Source organism: Tursiops truncatus, chromosome 17 (genome assembly GCF_011762595.2).
Source record: "Tursiops truncatus isolate mTurTru1 chromosome 17, mTurTru1.mat.Y, whole genome shotgun sequence".
NCBI classification, from domain to species: Eukaryota; Metazoa; Chordata; class Mammalia; order Artiodactyla; family Delphinidae; genus Tursiops; species Tursiops truncatus.
In genome coordinates, this window is record NC_047050.1 from 38,959,217 (window position 1) to 38,970,570 (window position 11,354).

Consider the following 11,354-nt stretch of genomic DNA (forward strand, 5'->3'; position numbering starts at 1 on the left):
AAGTGATCATTTAACAAACATTCCCTGAGGAACTATAACATATTGGGCACTGTATAAGGCATAGGGATCCAAAATCTAGTAAGCCATGGTCCCTGCCCTCAAGGAATCTTAGCCTTGAAGAGAAGAACTCCTGGGGCAGAATGGGGGGCCATGGTGAGGGGAGCAGGGAGGTGAAGCTGCAGAGAAAGCCAGGAAGCTGATGATGAATGAATGTGCTCCAAGCTTTTATTCCAGAAACTGTAAGTAGCCATTATAGGAGTTTGACCTTTTAATTTCTTTTTTTAATTACAGAAACCATTGAATTATTAATTAATAAACCAATTCAATAAGTATTTTTTAGCTTATTAACTTTATTTTATTTATTTTAAAAATCTTTATTGGAGTATCAGAAAGAGAAAAACAAATACCGTATGCTAACACATATATATGGAATCAATAAGTATTTTTAAGTGCCAGGCCCTGTAAGATGAGGAGTTAGTGGTTACCAAGATGGGTATGGGTCTCTGTTCTCAAAAAATTTATATTCTATTGGAAAGAGATAGACAAAGCCCATGTTAGAAATATACATAAGAAATTCGTTATGGACTGTGATGATGGCATGCTGTGAAGAAAATACACAGGGCCCTGGGATGAAGAAAAATGAATGTTAAACAATCAGAGCTATATTTTAAAAATCTCTTCTAGCCTCCACCTCCGTTTCCCCCGTGGTATACATTCTTTCACGTCTTGATTATAAAATAAATATGTGCAAATATATGACTGCTTAATTTTCACAAATACAAGATAAGGCTATACGCATTGCTTTGTAACCTGCCTTTTTAAAACTTAATAATACATTATGGATACCCTTCCATGATAATACATTTTGATCATTCATTTCTTTTAAATGGCTGCATAATATTCTTCCATAGTATGAATGTATTTTATTTAACTTTTTTTCTATTGAAGGTCATTCAGGTTGTTTCTAGTTTTTCTGCTGTTACAAACAGTGCTGTAATAAACGTTCATATACCAATATTCTTACATATTGGTACTTTTCTTTTTGTTGGAAATAGTTCTAGGTGTGATAGCTGCCCTGAATGTTCCATTCCTTTTTAAATCTGAACATATCCTGGCAGACTACTTTTCATAAAGCTTGTGGAAATATATGAGAATGCATAAGTCCTCATACCCTCTTCACATCTTCCTAGATGTTCTCAAACTTAATTTGTGCCAATCTTATAAGGTGAAAAAGTAGAATCTCATAGTTCTTTTTCTTTCTTTTTCTTTTTTTTTTTTTTTTGCGGTACGCGGGCCTCCCACTGCTGTGGCCTCTCCCGTTGCGGAGCACTGGCTCCGGACGCGCAGGCTCAGCGGCCATGGTTCACGGGCCCAGCTGCTCCGCGGCATGTGGGATCTTCCCGGACCGGGGCACGAACCCGTGTCCCCTGCATCGGCAGGTGGACTCTCAACCACTGTGCCGCCAGGGAAGCCCCCTCATAGTTCTTTTGATTTGCGTTTGCTTGACGATGAGAGCTCACACATTTTTCATAGGTTTTTATTTTTATTATTATTTTTATTGGAGTATAGTTGATTTACAATGTTGTGTTAGTTTCAGGTGTACAGCAAAGTGAATCAGTTATACATATACATATGTCCACTCTTTTTTTTTTAGATTCTTTTCCCATATAGGCCATTATAGAGTATTGAATAGAGTTCCCTATGCTATACAGCAGGTTCTTATCATAGGTTTGTTGATCATTTCATTCCTAGTGGATGAAAGACCTGTTTATAGCCTTTGCCCATGTTTCTGTTTGTCTTCTCACCAATGTATGGGCATTCTGAATATATTAGGGATGTTAACTCTTTATCATATGTGATGCACATATTTGCTCCCATTTTATCATTTGCCTTTTGACTTTGTTTTAGGCATCATCAAAGGGTTTTAAGCAGGGGAGTAACGGGATTATATATGCATTTCTGAAAGCTCATTCTGCGAGCACATGGAGATCTCATTGGAAGGAACAAGATTGGCAGCAGGGTCACTATTGGTAGTTGGAGGTGGTGCACTACTCCAGGAAATGAGTGGTGAGGGACTGAATTAATTCAGTGGTGGTGGGAACAGAGAGGGAAAAATAAATTTGCGACTGTAAGGAAATGAAGTCTATATGATGATGTGACTAATTGGATGGGGTTGTGATGAGGTTGAATTTCTGGTTTCTGAGGCAGGTGAGTGAAAGGGTGTTGGTGGCATATTCTGAGAGGACACAGGGCTTGTGTGAGTGTGCAGATATCTAGGTTGGATTCAGGTAGGATTTGGGGGTACCTAAAGGTGTGGAGAGGTACAGTAAGCTGCTGGGTTTTGGGAGTATAGCTCACAGGAGAATGGTTTGGGCTGAGCCACGGCTGAGGAGTTTTGGTGTTACGCAGATGGCAACTGACTACAGATGTGGGAGTTGGAAGCTGCTCTGAGAGATGGGGACTCTGAGGACCCCAGAAGTCTGAGGAGAAAGCCCATGGCGCATCCACATTCGAAGGGTTCAACAAGCAGAGGAGCTGGCAATGGAGGCTCTTCCTTGCCTGGAGGCCCCAGAAGCCAGCCTGCACTCACCAGAGACAGAGGGGCCCCCAGGACTACTCCTTGCCCTTGGTAGGGGTGTCTCCAGTCCGAGAAGAGGGCTGTGAAGTAGGCACACCTCCTTCTCCTGTAGACAAGTCTCTCCCTTCTCCTCTTTCCCCCACTGCAGCCTGGGCAGGATCCAGAGATTCTCACTAGCTCTTCTCCCACTGAAGGATGTAGGCCTGCAGTTTCACTGGCCACTTGTTTGATTCTCCCTGCCTTCCAGCTGGGAAACCAACACACGCCATCGGGTCCCACTTCCTCCACATTCTCCAGAGGGCCCAGGTCTCTTTCTGACCTCCACTGCAGAGCTCAATTTACCATCTCAGTGAAAGGTGGTGGAATCTTTCACTCGTTCACTACAGCTTAATTTATGCCAAGGAAATGAAATGAATTCTCCTTAACAAAGTTCCAGTGAATGAGCTCACCCCACATTTGGTTTTTGAGTTAAAAGACCACTCTGAGATCTGGCCTGTCCTCCAAATACCAGAAAACTGGCTCCTGCCCATATGGAAATATTTGTTGTGTAAACTAGACTGATATGCAGCAATTTTTAAAATTACTTCTACCCAATTTTTGTCCAGTGGGATTAAAGGAGTTCCAGGTGACACAGAAAGAGAAAACTTAAGTGTTTGTCTCAGTTGATAGTGACACGGTTTACAGAAGGACTTGTGAATGTAGACATGATCTAAGAAGCCAAAGTTTATGGAAGAACAACACACACTATGTAAAACACCTGGTCTCTTAAACAGGAACCTGATACTTTCTCATTTATCCAACTGTGGCTTGCCGATTAACTCATAGTCTCTGGCTCTGTGGCTGTTTGTCTCTCCACTTTGATGCAATGTAAATTTGGCATAAATCTAGGGCCATCCATAGTTGAAGACTGCCATGGCAAATGAGTCATAACCATTGAATGTTATGGTTGGAAGGGGCTTTAAAGACCATCTAGGCCCAACCCCATCATTTTTCAGATGAGGAGACTGAGAGTAAAAACTTGTCCACAATCACATGATTAGCTGATACGCTGGATTTCACCTGGGGTTCCTGATCTCTGGACTTGTGGAGTTAGTACACCTCCATACGATCACTCAGCAGTAGACAGGAAAGCTGGCTTTTGACTCCTTCCCACCTGTTCCTCCCTACCTCCTATGCCTCCAAATAAGCATATTAGTTAAACCCTTGCCCTTGCTAAGCAAATTCGTCCTTAGACAAGGCCTCTGATGTCCCCTTCAAGCAGATGGACACTTCTAAGAAAGCTCCTCTTATATACAAATTTTGGAGTCACTGCTGACTTTCGCCATGAACATTTGGTTGATGGGTCTGCCAGGAACATAAAGGGTAAATATGGAGTAAAGAGAAATATTTTAAAATGTTGGAAGCTATTATAATACACTAGATATTAGATAATAAAAAAGGATGTCAGACCACAGGTCTGTCCACAATTCACTTCCAGTTTTATACCTGGGTTTTTATAACTGGCTTCAGTGACGTTTGTAGTATGTTTAACACTCACAGAGGATTATTTTTTTAAAAAATCTTCCTTCTCTACGCTAAACTAAGTAATGAGCTAAATAATAATAATAGCCAGAAAAGAAACACTGTGAAAATTTAACTCTCTTGATGTATATGTATATAATCATACTAGTGAAAATAAATATTACATACAGTACAAAAAGGAAAAAGTAATGGAGTAAGACTTTAACTATAGTAATATATTTTTTGGGGGGAAGGGAAAATCCTTATACCTATGTTTTTCTGAAACTGTAATGAATAATAGTATTACAGTTTCTATTTCTGAGCTTTAACTTCTGCAAATTTGTCAATGACAAGCTTATCTTCTTTGCATATTCACGTTCCAAAAATAGTACGACCAGATTTGCCATCCTATCTTATGGAAGAACACTTTATTAATTTCAATTTCAATTTTTTTCATGTGAAACAACATGTATACAAATAGAAAAGTCTCACACATAGGATAAATTCGGTAGAAATTCATAAAAATCCCAAACACAATATTCTAGAAATTGCAATACTGTTTTTTTTTTTTCATTCAGACACATTTCTAGTGTCTTTCTTTTTTTTTTTTTTTTCTATTGGGGTATAGTTGTTTTATAATGTTGTGTTAGCTTCTACTGTACAGTGAAGTGAATCAGTCATTTGTATACATACATCCCCTCTTTTCTGGATTTCCTTCCCATTTAGGTCACCACAGAGCACTAAGTAGAGTTCCCTGTGCTATACGGCAGGTTCTCATTAGTTATCTATTTCATACATATTAGTGTATATATGTCAATCCCAATCTCCCATTCATCCCACCCACCCCCCTTTCCCTCCTTGGCATCCATATGTTTTTTCTCTATGTCTGTGACTCTATTCCTGCCTTGCAAACAGGTTCATCTGTACCATTTTTCTAGTTTGCACATATATGCGTTAATATGCAATATTTTTTTTCTCTTTCTGACTTACTTCACTCTGTATGACAGTCTCTAGATCCATCTAAGTCTCTACAAATGACCCAATTTCATTCCTTTTTATGGCTGAGTAATATTCCATTGTACATATATACCACATCTTCCTTATCCATTCATCTGTCGATGGGCATTTAGGTTGCTTCCATGACCTGGCTATTATAAATAGTGATGCAATGAACATTGGGGTGCATATGTCTTTTTGAATTACGGTTTTCTCTGGGTATATGCCTTTCAAATACCTCTCAGCAGAAATATCTCCACTAAAATATCTTCACTAGAAAATTTATCAGAAATCTCTATTATTTCTGGTGAGAACTTCCAAAGTTTTAATTCTTCTGCAAAAATCATTTAAAAGTAGCTAAGTGACAAAGGAAATGGACAATTTTTGATCAATGGCTTTAGAATAAGTGTCTAGTTCTTGGTGAAAATGATTGTGGGATTCATATATTATTGTTTAATTGCTTCTGGCAATGTAAGAGCTGCCTTTTTTTGTGGTTTCTCCTGGCATTCTTCGAAATTTCATTCTGTTTTCTAAGAAATGTCCGTTTCCCTATATTTTTTGTTGCATGGTTAATAGCCTTACGCGATCTGTGTTAGTTGTCTAAAAGAATCCATTTTAAAGCTTGATGTCTCACTATGCATTGTTCAAAGCTGATGCTGGTTGTTTGCAAATATTTTTGTGTTTGATTAATCTCATCTAAAGCTTTACATCAGAAAAAAAATAACAGAAAAGAAAAACTGCATCAACGAGAATAAAATTTGCACTGATTCTCTTGTACCATATTTTCTTTTGTGTCTTTCTGTGGGCATAGCTTCATCTTCCCTGGGAAAGCCTTTTCACTCTTATACTTACATTCTGCAGCATTTTCCAACAAGGAAGTAATACTGGAATGAATGAATTGACTTTTTCTGAAAGTTCCAAAAAATAAAAACTTCAAGTGCCCACACCAAATGCCAAATTAAAGTATTTCAAGTTCTCTTTCTTTGCCTTTACAATCACTGTGATGTCATTGTTTATTTTTATTTACTGCATAAACACAGGAATGTGTAGTACCATGGGGTTGGAGAGGTGAACTGTGCCCAAAGTGAGCTTGAAAGATTCATTCTGAACTATTACCAACTTACTCTCAAAACCAATGTGTGTAGCTTAGTCCACATGTGTTGAGGGCTGACTATATAACTAGGAGTTTTCTGAATTAACTTTATGCATAATACAATAACTACTAAAGACTAACTAATAAAAATGTACTAATTTCAGGTTTGCATATTAATGGTAAAACTCAATGGAAACTATAATAATGGTTTAGAACTTAGACAAAAGATTTTGGGGGGAAAACAGTAGCTTCTCATTGATATTGTTTAGAGTTATCAACACATGGTGATAATAAAATGCAGATCAACTTTATTATTGTTTTTAAATTCTCTGCAGGAAATGTGCCCACAAGGTAGAGTATACTTCTCTGCCCTTCACATGCCACTCCTGGGGTTCCTTCTGATTCTAACTGTGGAAGTGACCTATGCTCCTGGCTGCCTTTGTCCTGTTTCCATTCTCGACTTGCGCTTCAGAGATCATGCTTATCCCCATTTCTTTGATTTCATGAGGAAATGGTGGGAAAGGAGAAAGAAGATCAAGTTGTCGAGGTAGGTAAGGCAATCACACCATAGCACATTCCGTCCTTCTACTCTTCTCCTCTGTACCAACTAAAGAAGATGTGATGATTAGGTGAGTTAATACAAGTCAAGTATCTAGAACTACATCTAGTACGTAGTGCTCAATAGATGCTTGCCATTACTTGGAGGTAACCAGAATGAGAGGCAGGCTGGCGGGTCCTGGAATGGCAGCATAATTAGAGTTAGATCCTTCCTTATACCTTCTCCTCACAGGACTTTTTTGGGTGTTACAAGACTGAGTCTTCAGCAGAAGTTACTTTTTTCTACCATGTCTAAGGAGTCATAACATTCTGTGTGTAAATACGAGGCATTTTGGAGGGGAGACATTGCAAGCCTTCACATTCTTATCCTGAAGGTGGTGTCATCTCTGGACTTGGGTCATGAGTCACTAAGGTTTCTCTTTAGGAGCCTCCATCATCAACACAGTCACAGAGCCCAACCTGAAAATAAGGCCTGTGCTTCTTTCAGTTTTGGCCCAGATAGATGGGTGTTCCATAGAGGGCAATAAACTCATGTCCCCCAAAGAGAATTTCCTAATGGGTATAGAGGATATTTGCTCATTTAAAAAAAATTGAGGTCTAATTTATATACAAAGAAAGCATAGGTATTAAGTATTTATTTCAATGAGTTTTGAAATGTCTATAAACTCTTCTCTCTACTGCTCAAAGCAAGAAATTGAATATTTCCATCATGGCAGAAAGTTCCCTCATTATTTGTTCATTTTAGAACTTGAATTCAGGTCTTCAGACCTTGGTTATTGTACAAGGAGTCTAGGGCAGAAGGGAGATGGTAGGACTGTGTCTGGCAGGAGGAATAGTGGGGTGATATGGTATCTTAGCCGACAAAAGAACACTGAAGACTCCCTGACAGGTAGGTTCATGAATGGCCCTTGTAATCAAGGGGGAGAGTTTACTCCAAAAAGAGAACTCAGCTGAACTGAAAAGGTTAAGAAATAAAAATGTTAATTAGGTGCAGAATTTTCACTGGTGTTGAAGAAATATTTTCATAGTCTCTTGTTAAAATAGGTAGTTTGAACTCTGAGTCTTCCAGATTATGTAAAGAAAGAGGATGTAAATATCATTACTTCTTTATCCCTGACTTGTGTATAGAGCTCTGGACCTAAGTTCCCGGAAGCAAGGTTTGGGGTCTACCAACAGACCAAAGGAGCAGAAGCAGCTTTTGAGTAGAACGGGGGCTCCTTTAATGACACTTGTTACCCACTGAAAAGCTCATGACCTTAGAATATTTGCAGTTCACACTGATTATGATAAATCCTTATTGCCAAACCATTTAATGAGATACTGATTCAAGGGAAAACCTTTGAAAACCACACTGCTTGCCATGTATCAGTGAACTTCTGCTCAGCACTGTCTCTTTCATGTCTTTTTAAAAACATGCTGATGTTATACAGCTGTGAAATTGTGTAATCTGCATTTGTGCAACCTTTGTTACTTGAATATGAACTAAGAGAAGGTTCTATTTTGCCAAAAACTTTCAGCTCACTTGAATGCATTGAAATAACACCACACCATTAACACCTTACGTGCTATGAGAAACTTGATGTTCAGCAGCCCAAAGGTTAAGCCTACAGTGTTGGACTCTTGTTTGTGAGTCTGTGTGAATGAGTGTGTGTGTGTGTGTGTGTGTATAGTAACTAATCATTTATTTTAATAGGGTGCTCCCTTGAGAGTGAGGCAGGCACTCTATATTTAATAGCACTTTTAAGGAGAGGAGTCAGTGTGAGCATATTAAGTTGCTCCTTTGGTTTACCAGAAGGCTTATTAAATCATTAACTGGAGGAAATTCTGACTGGGTAAGTTACAGTCTTACCCAGGCTGACAAGAAGGTGTGGGCTAGAGGGTACTGCTCCTGGTGACCTTGTTTCAATTCAAGGTTAATTATGGAAGTAGTTTCAAAAATCTAGAATTAATTATTCTGAAAGAGAAGAGAAAACACAGGGTTGGGTTTCTATCCAAGGTATCATCCCTGGAGAGCTCCCCCACTATGTCAGACCAATATCAAGTCCCAAGTTTAACAAAGCAGTTAGAGAAATTAAACAGGGGATTCTGCCACAATGTACTCCCATGTCCTGGGAAAGATTTGCAGTCATCACATTTTATCCACTAACTGAAAGAGGAAAAAAAGTACCATGTTGCCTCCAAAGTCAGCCACTTGGGACAGGCAGACGTAGGCACAGGGCTGGACTGATGGGAGGACTTGGTGTGTAATATAGGACAACTCATTTTATCCCCAAATTTAAAAAATTCCGTGTTATGCTCTTTCCATGGACATGAGAATGAAATGATTTCCATTCAGGAGTGGTTTTCACAGGTCATATAGAGAATAAGTATGCAGGGCCAGCTGGAAGCAACACTGTGAAAGGTTAAATGTGTTTTCAGGCATGATAAGGATGCCTCAAAGAGAGAGACAGAGCTCTGATGTTAGGATTTTAGACTACTTTGAAGTTAAGTTTCTATTGTTTGAGGGTCTTCATTTCCACTTGGGTGCTTTTTCTGCAATTAGAGGGTTCTAACACCAGATGGCACCTTTGTTATAATCATAAGATCTGAAGAGCTGGACTTATCCAATATGTGAGTGTGTGTGAGTGAGTGTGTGTATGTGGTATAAATATGTGTATAAGTATATATGTGTGTAAAAGCATAAATGTATTTATACATATTATTAAGTGTATACTTACATATGTATATGTTAATCTTGACTGTATAGAATCAAAGCCAAGCTCTGTTATCTACATGCTTTGATTTTGGGCAAAACAAAACAAAACAAAACAAAACAAAATCTACCTATGCCTCAGTTTCCTCATTGTAAAGTGAGGTTAATATAGTGACTATTTTATGGTGTTGCTGTGAGTTAACTAATTTAATGAGTTAATTATATTTTTATTTTATATTTAAACATTTAGAATAGTGCCTGGTATATAGTAAGTGTCTGGTATGTAAGTGTTAACTCTTATTATTATATAATTTATTCAAAATTTGATCTGTGATTGTCCCTTCATCAATAATTCCACCTCTCCCCTGTTGTGTGACAGCCATATGGTGTGGGGAAGGATTTAACCTACCACCAGCTACAAGTGAGGGGCCTGACATGTGTAGTTTAATCAGATGGTCCCTTTTGCCATATTGACTGGTCCAGGTTACGCAAACACAAGTCAATCAGTATACGGCATTTTCCCAAACACTGGAACTTGTGCAGGTACAAGAAGGGGTGTTCGGTCAGAATGGCCATCATCAAAAAGTCTACAAACAATAAATGCTAGAGAGGGTGTGGAGAAAAGGGAACCCTCTTGCACTGTTGGTGGGAATGTAAATTGATACAGCCACTGTGGAGAACAGTATGGAGGTTCCTTAAAAAACTCAAAATAGAGCTACCATACGACCCAGCAATCCCACTACTGGGCATATGCCCTGAGAAAACCATAATTCAAAAAGAGTCATGTACCAAAATGTTCATTGCAGCTCTATTTACAATAGCCAGGACATGGAAGCAACCTAAGTGTCCATCAACAGATGAATGGATGAAGAAGATGTGGCACATATATACAATGGAATATTACCCAGCCATAAAAAGAAACGAAATTGAGTTATTTGTAGTGAGGTGGATGGACCTAGAGTCTGTCATACAGAGTGAAGTAAGTCAGAAAGAGAAAAATAAAAACCGTATGCTAACACATATATATGGAATCTAAAACAAAAAAAAAATGGTCATGAAGAACCTAGGGGCAAGACAAGAATAAAGACACAGACCTACTAGAGAATGCAGTTGAGGATACAGGGAGGGGGAAGGGTAAGCTGGGACAAAGTAAGAGAGTGGCATGGACATATATACACTACCAAACGTAAAATAGATAGCTAGTGGGAAGCAGCCACATAGCACAGGGAGATCAGCTCTGTGCTTTGTGACCACCTAGAGGGGTGGGATAGGGAGGGTGGGAGGGAGGGAGACGCAAGAGAGAAGAGATATGGGGACATATGTATATGTATAACTGATTCACTTCGTTATAAAGCAGAAACTAACACAGCATTGTAAAGCAATTATACTCCAATAAAGATGTTAAAAAGAAAAAACAGAAGGGGTGTTGACCTACATTAGATCAACACAATGTGGGTGAAGTTTTCTTGGGGGAAATAAGTTCTCCTCTGATGTATGGATGCAAACCCTAGAACCACTGCAGTTCTTGCTACCACAATGGAAAGCAAACTGAAAATGCTGCTTACCTTACAGGAGGAAGAACAGCAAGGCCAAAAGGCCCATCCTTGAGGACACCACAGAGCAGTTGGAGCAAACCAGTACTAAGGTTTGTCCTGCCTCTGAGGCCAATAAATCCCCTTCATTTGAGTTGCTCATTCTGATAGAGTCCTAATAGATACAAGATCACAATAGGTATTTTTATTAAAGTAACTGAACAAGGCCATTATTAGTAATTACTATTCCTGTATAATGATTCCTTATATGAAAAGAGGAAAGTAAGGCAAAATTTAAAAAAATTAGAACCTTGTCACCACACTTGTCTCTTCTCACTAATCCTTAGATTCTATATATGATTCTCGCTTTTTCCCCTCCTTTTACTTTATTTTTTTCTCCTTAAA

General features: G+C 38.8%; 1 long non-coding RNA gene across 1 annotated transcript in view; it reads left to right on the forward strand.

Annotated features, from left to right (window-relative positions):
* The window catches only part of LOC141276852 (uncharacterized), a 30,445-nt gene extending 19,353 nt beyond the window's left edge, over positions 1-11,092 (forward strand). Inside the window, exons 2-3 of the long non-coding RNA XR_012327103.1 lie at positions 6,503-6,714; positions 10,990-11,092. This is a non-coding gene — a long non-coding RNA (uncharacterized lncRNA). The remainder of the gene's footprint in view (positions 1-6,502; positions 6,715-10,989) is intronic.
* The last annotated feature ends 262 nt before the right edge of the window (positions 11,093-11,354 follow it).